Here is a 15464-nt window from a genome sequence, read left to right as displayed (position 1 = left end):
GGATACCATATGTGAATCATAGCAGATGATAAGACTTTCTCTTGCCCTCTGCTGGACAGTCTAGATCTTTCTTATAAAAGTTATCCATTTACTATTTGGCAGAAAGGACAGTCTGCCTCGTGCCAGACTTTAAAGGACTTTTCTCACAGTCGCCCAGTCCTAAGCAAGAGCAGCTTAACAAACAGGATTTCAGGGTCTTCCATTAACCATGGCTATTTGTGAGAACAAACCCCCAACACCTGTAATAGCTTTAGAAAGAAATTGATTAAGTCATGTGGTGGAGGAGAGAGCTGGAATGAAGGGGCGGTGCCCTCTCCAGGTTCTGGAACGTTTGCATTATACAGGATTTTGACAGTTTTCTGCATGGGTCATACCTAAAAGGAACCCCAAACATAAGTTTGGTTGGACCTGGAATAAGAATGCTTTGGGTGGATCTGAGGCCTAGGGGAACCCCAAATTCCTGCATTCTTAGAGAGTTACTGAGGTCAGGTGACAAGCTAGGTACAAACAATCCCTAATCACATAAAGTTGGATTTAAATAGCATAATAATTAAAAGTTTTTTGAACAATATAATAACACATACTTTCCACACTAGTTGTATGAATGTGGGCAAATCACATGATCAAGCTCTTTAGACCTTAGCTTTCTCATCTGCAAAACGGAGAGATTGGATTAAATGATCCCAAAGTTCCCTTCCATCTCTGATGAACAATTAGATTGATTTTACTTAGCCCCAGATAGCAGACCGAGAAGCAATCAGTAGAAGTTGAAGGAAAGGTGATTTTTGACCAGAAATAAGGGAAGCTTGTTAACAGTTTGAGTTAGCCAAAAGTAGAATGGGAACTCTCAGGAGGCAATGATTTCCCCATCTTCAGTCAGTTGTTTCATTTATTAATGGCTGATCATGCTAGCTTTTTTGGCTATGATGTTACACTGTTAACTAATAGTGTACAATTCCCTAGACCCCGTAAGCATTTTTTTAACAACCTCTTAGGACTAGAGTTCTTAACCTGGCATCTATGAACTTGATTTTTAGAAATATTTTTATAACTATATATCAAAGTAATTAGTTTCCTTTGTAATCCTATGGGTTTTTATTTAAAAACATTATTAGCAGGACATGGTCGTCAACACTTATAATCCCTGCTGTTACTGGGAAGGTTGAGACTGGTGTATTGCTTGAGTCTGGGAGTTCTGAGCTGGAGTGGGCTAAACGCAACTGACTCTCTGTGCTAAATCTGGCATCACTATATGAGCCCCTAGAAGGGAGAGGAGTGGTATGGTGGTACCAGGCTGCCAAAGGACAAACAAACTGGCCCACATCGGAAAAAGGGCAAGTCAGAGCTCCTGTGCCCATCATTGGTAAGGGTGGACCCATGGATTTCTGTGCTTTGAACCTGGGTAAGATAGGGAAACCCATCCTCAAAAATAAATGAATGAATGGATGGATAGGTGAATGAATGAACTTTATTCCAAGAAGGGACCTGTAGGCATCAACAAATTGCCAAAGAAGTCTGTTACGTGGAACAGTTTAAAAATCATTGCCTTGGGGTTAGAAAAAATGAGCACTACAGTTTTTATAATACTATGTTCACTTCCTTATTTCACAGTTGTCTGCCTTTTGGATTTCATGCAGACATTAAGAATTTTATCCTATCCTTTAGTATAGTTAATGCTTAACCCAAGCTAGCATCAATTCTCCTCTTATTTTCAAATACTGGCAGCTCAGGGTTGTCCCCAGCAAAGTTCAAAGCATCTTTGAAGTCTCCCCTGGTCAGGTCTCCTTATGGGTGATTCTTGGTTCAAACCATTTGTATCAGTTTCCAGACTCATGCCCCCAGGCACCAAGTGTTTGATATTTATCTCAGTCTTGGTCTGTCCAGCAACCTTATTAACATTCTTCATTTGGTTGCCAGAGCAGCACTTGGTGCATGTATTCATGTCTACTGACCACTGCTTCCTGTGCCTTCTTCCTTACTGAACCCTGATGTGTGTTCAGGCCACTTCCCCTGCATTTCTGTAATCATCATCTGCTGATAATCTATTTTCAAGCTGTGCCAGATTGTTCCCTCCAATTTCACATTCTGACTTCAATTTAGAGATGAAATAAGTTACTTACTTCCTCTTTTGCCCTTTGTGGATCACCATTGGTGCTCAGTTGAACTGGCTAATATTGACTTTAGCCTCTATGATGACATTTGGCCATTCCAGAGGTTTCTAGGTTAGACTCACACAGACCAGACACCAGAGGGTCTGGAGGTTGTTCTAATGGCTTAATGCTTTATGTCTTTAATGAGTCAGAGCTAGGTTTCTTGTGACCTCTCATTTAGATAAGTACTCTTTCCCTTTCTTCAGCATCCACAATATTCAATGCTTAGCATGGTGCCTGGTACATACTAGGCACTAAATGATTATTGATTGGCTCTTAGAGCATAGGGTTTTAAATATTTTTTGTGTCATAGACCCCTCAGATCCCATCTCAGAATACAGTTTTCAAAAGCAGAGGATGGTTGGGAGCTGCTTCTGGGGGAATTGTGATGATGATATACAAAGGAAATGCTTTGAAGACGTGGGACCATGCATCGATATTCTGTGACTGGGTTCTAAGTTCTATAAGAGGAAGAGGAGACACTGATTGGCTGTGGGATCATTCAAAAAGGCTTATCAGCTTCAGCTTTTGATCTCTCTTTGCATCAGCACTCTTGGAGAAGCATGGCAACCAGTGAAGGGAGTATCCCTTATGACTCTGTGACTTTGAAAGGTCCAGAGGGTCCCTCAGTATTCTGCCATTCTAGAGGCTGGATTTTGCAGCCAACACAGCATGGATGCTCTGAGGAGCAAGAAGCAACCTTTGGTAATGACCTTTAGGACACCAGTCAATCAGAGGCTGAGATACAGGTTCATCTGGCAGTCACTTAGCATTTGGACATGAACTTAGTGAGATCAATGCTACGTAGAAATGAACTGCTTTGGACCTACTTCTTCCCCTACCCCCAAATACCAAGTAGGTATTTGGGAAAGCATGTCACAAGGTATTGGAAGGGAAAGAAAGCATGATTGCGTGGTTGATCTTGCTGTGTCTGAAGTAAATGTCCCTTTGTAAAAGCTAATCTGATGTGAAATGGTTAAATAGAACTCGGGGCCCCCTAACAATGATGGAGAACACAGCCTAGTGGAGCTCCATCCAATGATGGAGAAAAAAGATGCCCACAAATCCTTCGGGGTACCCTCTGGAATCCTGAGGAGTAATTTAGCAAGCCTAGACCAGCCCAGCCAGAGCGAATGAGACCAGAACACACATGCTATTTGTGTAAAATACTTAATGTTTACAAAAGAAACCAGTCATATGGAAATAGTTATCAAAATATTTTTGGAAAACACCAACTCTAGGTTAAGAACTCCTATCTAGAGCAGCCACTGCTTATACCACTTAGGATTTACCATAGATGGTTTTACAACCATTCTTCCCCATCCCCAACTGATAAATAATCTAAGAATATGAACGGGGAGGTTTTTTTTTTTTTTTGCTGAAGAAACAAAACTACATGTAGTCATACAAAAAATGCTCTAAATCATTATTGACTAGAGAAATGTAAGTTAAAACCACTTTGAGATATCCCACATTCATCAGATTGGTTGAAATGATAGAAGAAGAAAAATATTGGGGGATGTGAAAAAAATTGGGACACTAATATAATGTTGGTAGAACTGTGGACTGATCCAACCATTTGGAAGAGCAATCTGGAATTATGCCCAAAGAGTTATGAAACTGTATATACCCTCTGACTCAGTAATACCACTATGAGGTCTGTTTTCCAAGGTGATCAGGGAAAAAGGAAAAAAGAACCTATATGTTTAAAAATATTTATAACAGCTCTCTTTTTGGTGGCAAAGAAGACCCTAAAGGCATAGGGGAGAATAGGAGGAAAGCGTGGACAACGCTGGCTTTATCAATAGCTGTTGCCTCTTTCTTCCCCAACATTCCCAGAGTAATCTGGGTCCCTCCAGTTTACCCCCTCCTCTGTACTCTAGAATCCAAGGTCTTGAATTCAAATTCTATAACTGGACACATTGGTTCTTGGCAGCAGAAAGAATGGGAATTACCTACCTGAGTTTAGGAATGAAAGATTAGAACTCTACAGAACCTCCACAGAAGTCTCAGTCTTCTTGACCTGCTCTCCTACTTTACCACTTTCAGAGATACAGCTAAGTAAGAGAAGAAAGAAGGGTGAAACCAATCCCAGGTGTTCTCAATCATCTTTATTAGGACCAATCTTTATCAAAGAACCTGGAAGAAAGACTGGTACAGATGTAGACCATCTGGACATAGTATCATAGAGTTAGAGCTGAAAGGTACCTTAGAGGTCATTGAGTTCTCCCATATTTTATAGATGAGGAAACTGAGGCTTGTAAATGTCACTCATTTGACTTGAATCTTCCTAATTCCAAGATCAATCAGGTGGGGAGGGGATGGGACCTGGTCTTCATTTCTCTCCCAGTGCTTTCAGGTGGAGACCAACATTTCTCTTTCATCTCTTTCATCAAGGCCAATGCCAATGAAATTGAAGGAGTGGGCTCAACAATGACCACTAAGGGACCTCTGAATGGAATATAGGAGGATAAAGGCAAGAGTAGCCTCTGAATGTCCCAGTTATTCTCAGTTTCAGCTGCAGAAAATTGAAGAATGTGAGAGGGAGCTCAGACCCATCTCCACCATTCTACCCCTGAACAAGAAGATGCTTTACAGCTGTACCTGACAAATGGTCATTCACCGTCTCTTTATTTGTTTGTTTGGTTTTTTAAAGTTTATTTTATTATCAAACAAACACATTGATTTCTTCATCACCATAAAGGATGGAGGGCAGCTTGGTGGTGCCATAGCACATAGAGTGCCAGGCCTGGAGTTGGGAAGACTCATCTTCCTGAGCTCAAATCTGGCCTCAGACACTTACTAGCTGTGTGACCCTGGGCAAGTCACTTAACCCTAGTCACTTCAGTTTCTTCATCTGTAAAATGAGCTGGAGAAGGAAATGGCATTCCACCCCAGTATCTTTGCCAAGAAAACCCCCAATGGGGTCACAACAAGCAGGACATGACTGAAATGGCAACAAAAGTGGGGCCCTAAGGGGTCTGAATACATATGTTTGCTTACACATGTGATCCTCAACAGCACCATGCTGTGCAGCATTTCAGTAACATATACCTTAACATCATTTTAAGCTGAAAGTGAACTTAACTGCCACATTTTGTACAGTGTTTTCACTTTGCGGAGAAAGACAGAGAAGAGTCAAACATGACTGAATGACAGTAGAGGATGGAAACCTTTCACAAACTTATTTATTTGAAAATACAAATATAAAATTGTACTTTCTACATCTGAGATGTGAGGCTGCCATCCACATGGCAGTTTTTACAACAGAGCTTTAAGTAAGCCACACACATTAAAAAAATTCATCCTGTCTGTCTCTGTCTGTCTCTTTCTCTCTCTCTCTCTATATATGCATATGTGTATATATAGATGCACACACACTCACACTCATATGAAAGAGCATCTTTCAGTCTCTCTTTAAGATCTCTAGGGAGGGGTAATCCAATACAGATCTCCCCTCTTCCTCCCCGCCTCCCTCCAAGCCCAGTCAACCTGTGAATGGTCCCAATTGTTAGGAAGTTTTCCACCGGGCACCAAGCCTAAATCTGCCTCTTTGAAATTTTCTTCCCCTCTCCCTTCTAAATTCCCTCCCCCTTCTTCCCCTCTCCCCATACCTTGCTTCTAGTTCTGCCCTTTGGGACTAAGGAGAACAAATCCAATAGTCAATAACACTTATTAGGCACCTAATCTGCCAGTCACTGTGCTAAACCCTGGAGATAAAAAGAAAGCCGAAAATAAAAACCCAGTCCCTCCTCTAGGGCTCAGTCCCCCCCTTCTACTGACCAGTTTTTCAGTTCAGTCTGAAGACAGTGATAAGGCCTTCTGTGAGGCCTCTCTTCTGTTCTCCAGGCTAAACATTCCCAGTCCCTTCAACCTTCCACAGACCTCCATATGGCGGACCATCAGGTTCCTTCCCCACTCTGGTTGTTGTACTCTGGGTATTTTCCTGAGTGTCAGTATGCTTCCTAAAATGTGTCACTCATCACTGAAGCATTGGGAAGGGGAATCGAGGGAATAAACATTTATATATCACCTACTGCATGCTCACAGACACTGGGTTAAGCCATTTACAAATGTATTTCATTGATTATTGTTTGTTTAAGACTAAATGCCCCCTAACTCCTAGCCCCCCTAACTACCTTTAATTTAATTACATGCAAGTAGAATCATTCTCCTTGGATAGGTCTCCCAGAGAGAGGAAGCTTCCTCATCACCGAATGGAACCTTGGGGAATGGGGGAAGAGGAGGGGAACATGGCCTGGACCAGAAACAAAGAGATGAAGGAGGGAAGATAGCTTTTTGCTTAATCAATGAACATGCATTTATTATTTTTCATTATTTATTATGAGCCAGGCACATGTTCAGGGACCTTAAGAATGCCTGCTCTGGTGTCAAGTAGAAATTTCACCTGGCTACTCCGCTGAACCTTCTACTCAGGTCTCAGGGCCCTAGAATGTTCCGTCATGTGTCATGAGGCCCTGAGGCTCTGGGTTTCCTGGCCCCCAGCCTTTCTCCTGATGAAACAGGGTGGGACATTCTGATTTCCCCTTGGGCTTGGGGTGGGCAGGGAAAGACACAGTCCCTGCTGAACAACCTCAAAGAAGATGAAAGAGTGATTTTGGACTCCAAGGGATTATGGGATCAGGGATTTACAGCTGGAAGATCTACCTTTTCCCAGTGCTCAGAAGGCCTGGCGTTCGCTTGTTAATTTGGTGATTTTTTTTCTTTGGCCAGCGTGGACAGCAGAAAGCCTTCTGCTCCTCACGCGGCCAGGCTTCCTCTGATGGGCCGTCTCTGCGTGCCAAGGCTGCCACACTTCATAAATCCATCTGGGTTTTTGCCTCGTGCAGGCCTCCTTCCACCCTCAGCTTTGTTCTGGCTGCTCATCTTCAGTGTTTTCCTGGTGACGTTTTTTGCAGTAAAGTTAATTGAGGTTGAAACTTTGCCAATTAATTTCTCATAAATTTCCTTTCAAATGGGAATTAAATTAGTGAGAGTACTTAAGGTGTTGTGGTCAGACAAATAACAATGGAGCTAAAACTGACCTCCTCACCCCAACAACTCCCTCGCTAAGGTTCTGAGAAGAAACAGGGGAAGTAATTTACTGAAAATACATATATGAGTTACTATTTAATTATCTGAGGCAGTAGTGCAATGGATAAAGTGATGGGCTTAGATTCACAAAGAGCTGGGTTTGAGCTTGGCCTCAGACACTTATTGATTGCATAACCTTGGGCAAGTCACTTTATCTCTGCCTGCCTCAGTTGGTTCATCTGTAAAATGGGTATAATGATAGCAAGTGTGTGATAGGTTTGTTGTGAAGACTGAACGAGACAATGTAAAGTTCTTTGCAAACCTTAAAACACTATATGAGTGTTAGCTGTCATTATAATTTCTGTATTTCAAATGGCTGCAGGTGTATGGACTATGATTTCCCATCCTCCCATGGCATCCACTGTAGGTGGATGAAAGATTACATGGGACCATCCACAATTTCTGGTCTCTAGGATTGGCCCTTTGGAGTAGGACAAGTCTTGGTCCCCCGAGCCTTCAAAGCGTGTTCCCCTTCTCGCTTTCTTTCAGATTTTCACTGTCTTCTCTCTTCCCAGGCAATGCTCTGATAATAGATAAACATTAGTGTGAAGCCCAGTTAGTGTGTTCCCTTTACCAGGGGGCATTTTGCTTGAACTTTTTTGCTCATGGCCCCTAGGTTGGGTAGTAGACAAAATGGTGGGCCTGGAGGAAGGAAGAATAGAGTTTAAATTCTGCCTCAGACACTTCTTAGCAGTGTGACCTGTTTGCCTCAGTTTCCACATTTGAAAAATGAGGATAATAGTACCTGCCTCATAGGGTTTGTTATAAGGATCAAATGAGATAATATTTTTGAAGCACTTAGTGCAGTGTCTAGTGCCTAGTAAGTACCACATACATGCTACACATTATTGTTGTTGCTACAGAGTTGATTTCACTCATATCTGACTCTTCATAACCCCATTTGGGGTTTTCTTGGCAAAGATGCTGGGGTGCTTTGCCATTTCCTGCTGCGTTAAGTGACTTGCCCAGGGTCATGTGGCTAGTAAGTATCTGAGGCCAGATTTGAATGTACAAAGAGGAGTCTTCCTGACTCCAGGTCTAGCACTCTATCCATTATGGCATAGAATGTGGGGATTAGACAAGATCTCTTAGATAGAAAGATGACAGGTAGAAGAAGCATTGCATTAGGCACTGTGTTAAATGCTGGAGATACAAAACAATGAGATGGTTCTCTCCTCTGTCTCCCCCTCTTTCCTTCTCCCTTTTTTGTCCCATTTTTGTCTCTTTCTGTTTGTGTCTGACTGTCCGTCTGTCTGTCTATGGGTCTGTCTCTCCCCCAGGCTGGAAGCTCAGTGGTCACTCTCAAACCTAATCCCATGGCTAATCATCACAGAAACTTTGACTTACTCTTTTTCTTCACTGGGTTGATTCACCTCTTCTTAGGCAGCCCGCTGGCCCCCTGATCCCAGGAATTTATCATGTTCTCAGCCTTCACTGCAGCAAAGGTTAAAGGTGGGTACCCCTACAACCCACGGTGCTCCTTACTCTCAAGGTTCCTACTCACGCACTTTTGTATGGGAAGATGAAATGCAAAGGGGAACACTGCCAACTGTGACCCCCTCCAGTCTAGTTTCAAGGTTGGCCAAGATGTGAGGTGAATTCCACTTTCTCCATCGGTGTGGGGAAATTACCCTGTGTTTCAAGAAGAGGAAAGATGTGCATAGCTGTTTTAGGACTATCCCTCAGTGCTAAGCAATACCTATCAGAGGAGAAATTCCTGGCCATGTCCATGTTTGCAACCTTCTCCCACTGCAGAAATTATTTTATTTATGTACTTACATCCACTCATTTTCCTCCCCCAATACCCAAACCCATCACCTCCCCTCCCCTTCCACACACTCCCTTCCTCTATCCCAGTCCATAGTTTCCCTGTTCTGCTTTTTAGTGTTTTCACAATGCCCTCCTGGCTTCCCTCAAACTTATGGAATTGAGGTATGGGCTCTATAAACAATCAGCTGAATCATGTGGTTCCATCATCCCTTGCTCCCAGTCTCCTTCCAGACATGCAGAGCTGCCATGAGGGCTGAGACGAATCCTCTCCTGCCTAGGATACTCACACTTTCCCGAGGCATGACTACCGAGTGGGACCCGAGGAGAATATGTCATGGGCTAGACCAGTGAGAGGGTGGGGCAGCAGGAGGAGGGGTGCAGACAGAGAATGACATCATGTGTCTGCTAGTTTGAGGGCAAAGAAAGGGAAGTATCATGAGAAGCCCAGTCAGTCGGGGTTGGGGGAATGGGGAATGTGGGGGGAGGGTGACTTGCTACCTCCCTCATCCCCACTTGGCTTTTCTCTGAGGGGGTTGCTCCTCTCCTTGCCAAGGCCTAGCTTTCAGAGTTATCCCATTCCATCCCATCTCCTCCAATGCCCCGTCTGTCATTCCTACCCTCTCACTAATCTCCAGTCACTCCCTGGCTAGAACAGGCTGCTTTCCAATTGCCTACAAACATCCTCCAAAAATCCTGGCTCGATCCATCCATCTCCACTATCTATTGTCACATATCCCTCCTTCCTTTTATGGCTAAGGTCTACAATAGGTGCCTCTACTTCCTTTCCTCTCACTCTGTTCTTAACTCTTTGCAGGCTGGTTTCTGACCTCATCATTCAACTAATACTATTCTCCCCTCTAATGATCTCTTGGTTGCTAAATCTGACAGCATTTTCTCAATTTTTATCCTTCTGGACTTCTCATCAGCTTTTGACATACTGGTTATAACCCTTGTCAACCTGAATTCAAGAGAAAACAGCCAACAAAACAAAATTGAGGTCTTTAATGGGGTGAGTTGCAGCTCAAGGTGCCACAGTCAGTGCTGGGGTACCCCAGGAGGGTGCTGGGAACAGGGCTTATGGGGTACTAAGGCAGAGGAACTGGCCAGGGTGTTGGTGGGAGTGGTGAGGCAGAGGGAGTGGTGAGGCAGAGGGAGAGGTGAGGCAGAGGGGAGGGTGAGGCAGAGGGAGGGGTGAGGCAGAGGGAGGGGTGAGGCAGAGGGAGGGGTGAGGCAGAGGGAGGCATCAGGCACAGGGAATGTCCAGGCTACAAGTGGGAGACAAACAAAATAATCTGGAAACTGGGAGTGACAAGGGCTGGTCAGCTCCAGGCCATTAATTGTCCTGGGACAGGAGACAAGGTCAGCTTCAGTCAGCTCATAGTTGCCTGTGTTTTGTCACCCTGCTTTAGATACGATCTTCTCAAGGTTTTCATGCTCCTGCTCTTTCCCGGTTCTCCTCTTACCTGTCAGACTGTTTCTCCTCATTCTCCTTTGCTGGATCTTCATCTTGGTCACACCTGCTAACAGGGAGCGTCTCTCAAGGCTCTGTCTTGGGCTCTCCTCTCTCACTATCCTGCTTCACTTGGTGATCTGATCAGCCTCCTATGGAGTCAATTATCATGTCTGTATGCAGGTGACTCTCAGATCTACTTTTCTAGCTCTAACTCTCTCTTAACATCTACTTTCACATCTCCAGCTGCCTCTTAGATATCATGAACTAGATGACCTATTGGCATCTCAAACTTAACATATCCAAAACTGAACCCATCATCTCCCCCATCCCAAAAAACCCCAACTAAAAATCTCTCACCTTCCTAACTTTCTTACTGTTGAAGGTAACACCAATTCCATCACCTACACTTTCAACCTCATGTCATCCTTGTTTCCCTGCTCCTCCTCACTCTCCTCCCCACATCCAATTAGTTACCAAGGCCTATCTTTTCCTTTTTATAACATCTCTCATGGATTCTTCCTCTGACACTGAGACCTGGGAAAGACCTTAGCTTAAAAAGGCCAAGGTCCGCCTCTGCATCAGGGGCCATCTCCAGTCGTCCTGGCTTTATCTTGCCACTGGACCCAGATGGTTCTGGAGGAGAAAATGAGGCTGTTGACTTTGCACAGCCCTGCCTCACTGTAATCCAATTCACTTGCATCATGATGCATTCATGGCATCATCTTCCTGATGTCATGGTCCTCTTCTAGAACACAGGACAAACAACAACTACCACCTTGACGCTGCCACCATCTTAGCTCAGGCCTTCATCATCTCCTGCCTGGACTGTTGCAATAGACTGCTGGTTAGTCTCTCCACCTCATTCCAATCTATCCTCCACTCAACTGTCAAAGGATCTTCCTAAAATGCAGTTCTGGCCATCTCGCTCCCCATTCCACTCCCCCTACCCCAATTCAGTAAAAATCACTGGCTGCCTTTTGCTACTGATATCAAATATAAAACCTTTGTTTGGTTTTTAAAGATCTTTGTAACTTGGCCCCTTTCTACATTTCCAGTCTTCTTAGATTTGGCTCCCATCCACCTACTCTGTGACCCAGTGACATTGGCCTCCTTGTGCTGTTCCTCATACCAACACTCCATTTCCCAATGTCCAGTATTTATACTGACTACTGGGTAAACTAGGGGGTACAACTCCTATTCCTGGTTCAAAGACATTATTCTGTGTGTTCTGACATCCCACATCTATAGTTCACAAGCCCCAATCAAGGAGCTTACCTTTTGTAGTCAGCCAATAGGATAATCAATTCAAATGAAAGTCATTTACTAAGGTGGTATAGAAAGAACAGAAGCTATAAAATATCCCCCCCAAACCTGGGCACCCCCACATTGATGAGGGGTGAAGATTTTGAGTACAATGGTCATGAAGAATAGTCTTCTTATAGGGCTGTCCTTCTTATGGGCTCCTCCTGGAACACCATCTCTGTTGGGCTGATTGCTCAGCTGGGCTCCTCTTCTCTCCATTTGAATCTTGATTGCAAGGGTTAGCTCTCTCTTGAACTTATGATTGCCTCTTCTCTGCTGCCAGAGGTCATACTCCCAGAATCTGCTTCCTCCTTGGCATCTGCTGCTTCCCTCTGCCTGTGGTTCTATCTATCTCTGTTCCATGCTAGACACATCTCCACGGTGCCTACAGTTCTTGAATTCTCCAATTGAATATCCCTAGGGCTTTGTAGACTTAGCTTATTTAACCCCCTCCTCTCAGGGGTACGGCCAATCTTCCCAAGACAATGGCCAGCTATGCTTGAAATTCAATCAGAGGACTCCTTTGTACCTTTAAAAGGAACAAAGCATATTAATATCTCATAAACTGCTATTTGCCCCTTGCTTTCTATGTTTATATCAATTACCCGGAGGTGGGGAACCAAATTGCCCTCTCCCACGTCAGTGCCCAGCATAGGGCCTAATACAGGAGCTGATACTTAATAAATGTTAATTGATTGTTTAAATCCCAGTCCATGGAATATAAAATCCTCAAAGGTCCAGGACTATTTCTTCTTTTTCCTGTGGATCTCCAGCTAGTACAGTGCCTTGCATATATCCAGAATTTCACAAATGTCTGTTGAGCTAAGCTCAATTGAATTTTCCCTCTCTTTCAGCCAATTTAGAAATGGAGGAAAGATTTATTTTGTTTCCTTTCTCCTGAAGCTATCAGTCATTCCCAATGGAGGAAAGGAGGGAAGTGCCTGTTTATTAACAAAATTTCTCAAAGAGAAAACAAACAGCTTAATCAACTCACCAACCACAGGAAGCTGAGTCTGTGCAGAGCTGCCTTATCCAGGCCTGTCAGGCAGCTCTCCCCAGAAACCTGCCAAGGGAGAGTCAGCAGCGGGGATTTTATTTTTTCTGCTTTGAAGTCAGGATGATAAAATGTTGGGGTCATGGGATCATCCATGGAGGGCTGGAAGAGACCTTGGCAGCCCTCTAGTCTGACCTCATTTTATAGCTGAGGTAAACTGAGGCACTCAAAGGAGTTTTAGCAACTTGTTCAAGGTCACACAAGTAGATGCAGAACTAGCTTGAATTTGCATCTTTTGATGGTAGATTCCTCTGTCACATGGTGATAAGGAATGAAGGAAATGGGGGAAATGAGAATGTTTACTGGATTTTTAAGAAGAAAATGCACTTTCAAGTCAATTTGTCAGGAGAGTTTGCTCTGCCATCTTCTCCCTCTGAGTACAACATGTACAAATAAAGTCCTCCCCAAGGATGAGTTTATCTGAAATCTGGGCCATGTCTGGATCTCTGATATGGGTCTGAGTTTCCTTGAATCCTCCACGGGAAGCTAAAATGGCAAGTTTCTATCACTAATGAGAAAGAGCTGAAGGAATCTTGGTCTTAGAATCAGATATAGCAGTTCTGAAATGCCGCACTATGCATGTGATCTGGGACAAACGGCTTAATTTCTCTGATTCTGAGTTTGCCCATCTATAAAATGGGGGTGACAGTGATGCCTGCGCTACCTTACCTCCAAGGACTGTTGGAAAGAAAGCACTCATGTAATATGCACTGCACTGTATCAATGTGGCATTATTTGGTATATTTATGCCAAATTATACCAAATATTATATGCCAAATATATACCAAATTATAGCTCCATTTTCCCATTAAAGTTCAAGAACTATGAGATAGCATGAAGTGATGAAAGGAATTGGAAACTGGAGGATTTTTATTCAGATCCAAACTCTGTGACTTGTTTCCCTGTGTGACCTTGGGCAAGTTGCTTTGTGTCTCAAGACTTAGGACATTAAGAAGGGGGAGAGGATATAGAGGAGGCCAAGGGGGTGGTGAAAGACCTTTTAGTTCTTGGCATGTGAGGAGGGGTTGAAGGAACTGAACAGGTTGTCAATTGGGGAGCTGAAAATTGGGAGACAGGAAGACCTGAGTTCAAATCTGGCCTCAGACACTTAGCAGACGTATGATTATGTACGTCATGTAACCCCTTTTTTGCCTGTTTCTTCATCTGTAAAATGGGTATAATAATAGCACTTGCCAGCATTGTTGTGTATATCAAATGAGATAATAATTATAAAGCCCTTAGTACAGTACCTGGAACATAGTATATGTTACATAAATGTTAGCGATGATAAGGATGATGTTAGTGATGAGACCCTGTAAACCAGCAGGGAAATTTTCTAGGAGTCAAAGTTTAAGAGTCAAAACAGATCTTCAGAGGCCAGTAAACAGGATCTCAGAAGCATGGAGGAGAATGATATCACCAGTCAAAACAACTTCAAGGGAATGGGTGCCATGTGTGAGAACAAATCAGGCATGCCCTTATAAAAGTGGGGAGAAGACCCATCCAAGGTACTTTATCAGCAAAGCAGAAAGAGTTGAATCTGATTAGAAACTTACCCCAGAATCTATCTCGATGGACACTTGGGGATCAGAGTACCAACCCTGATGCAAAGCACAAGACATCCAAGAGATGAGAAAACTGGTGGAGCCACCCCTCTTCTTAAGGACTTAGCACCATATTAGAGCGCGCACGACACTAATGGGGAAAAATACCCCTGCCGGCAAGATGCCTGCCATCATTTTCTCTGCTGGGCCCTAGAGTTTTACCTGAGTCTTTCTCCTGCTCTTGAGGGGTCATTGCCCAAGAACAATAGTCCTTTGTCGCTAGTCTCACATCATCTGGCAAACAAAGGAAAAGAAACACAACAAACCAGAAAAACATGCTGTTTCTGCTTAAAACCACTGGTTGTGGGCAGCCCCTATGTGTGGGAGGAAATAATGGCATGAAAACCCATACCTGTGCTCGCAACTCTATTGACCCTTTTAAGACCTTCCTTCCTTTAGCCTCTCTCTTCCTCTCAAGCTGGAGAGTCCCAGACCTCGCTGGGTGTCCCTGGGGAACTCAATTATCCAATTGAGGGATGCAGATGCCAGTGATCACTCCTCATTTCTACAGGGCAGGCTGTGCCACCTGCTCTGCCTTCATCTTCAATTATTCTTTCTGCTAGGCCAGCACACCATTAATTGGCTAGTTCCTCAGCTGGCCTATGGTCCTCATTGCCTTATATTATTAGCCAACATTATTTCCCCTAGGTATGTGCATGATGTATTGGCCTGTTGCTACAGGCCAGTTGGCTGCAGAGCACTCTTTCATTGGGTTTTGCCTCCATCTTCCATCACACTTAAAGGGCTATTCTAACAACTAGTTGAATATGCCCTGTACACCCAGAATCCTGCCTGTTGGGGTGCTCCTGAAGATTCCCCTTTTCGGGAAAGGCATGTGGAACAACAGAAAGATCCTAGCTCTGAAGTCAGAGGACAGTCATTCAAAACCCACTTATAATGATTAATTAGGGAACATGGTGAATTCCTTAGGCAAGTTCTAGAGTTTTCCCAACCCCATCAGGCTGCTATCAACACAGTTGACAGTGTATAGTGGGAAGAGGACGTGTAGTCAGAAAACTGGCTGTGCTCTGACACTT

General features: G+C 43.8%; 1 long non-coding RNA gene across 1 annotated transcript; it reads right to left on the bottom strand.

Annotated features, from left to right (window-relative positions):
• Positions 1-9063: 9063 nt before the first annotated feature.
• On the bottom strand, positions 9064-14668 carry LOC140529967 (uncharacterized). Its single transcript, XR_011975750.1, has 3 exons — positions 14380-14668; positions 12764-12832; positions 9064-12298 (listed from the first exon to the last, which is right to left on the bottom strand). It is a non-coding gene; the product is annotated as an uncharacterized lncRNA (long non-coding RNA).
• Positions 14669-15464: the final 796 nt, after the last annotated feature.

The sequence above is a fragment of the Notamacropus eugenii genome, chromosome 2 (genome assembly GCF_028372415.1).
Source record: "Notamacropus eugenii isolate mMacEug1 chromosome 2, mMacEug1.pri_v2, whole genome shotgun sequence".
Classification (NCBI taxonomy): domain Eukaryota; kingdom Metazoa; phylum Chordata; class Mammalia; order Diprotodontia; family Macropodidae; genus Notamacropus; species Notamacropus eugenii.
This window is presented reverse-complemented; position numbering and strand designations above follow the sequence as displayed.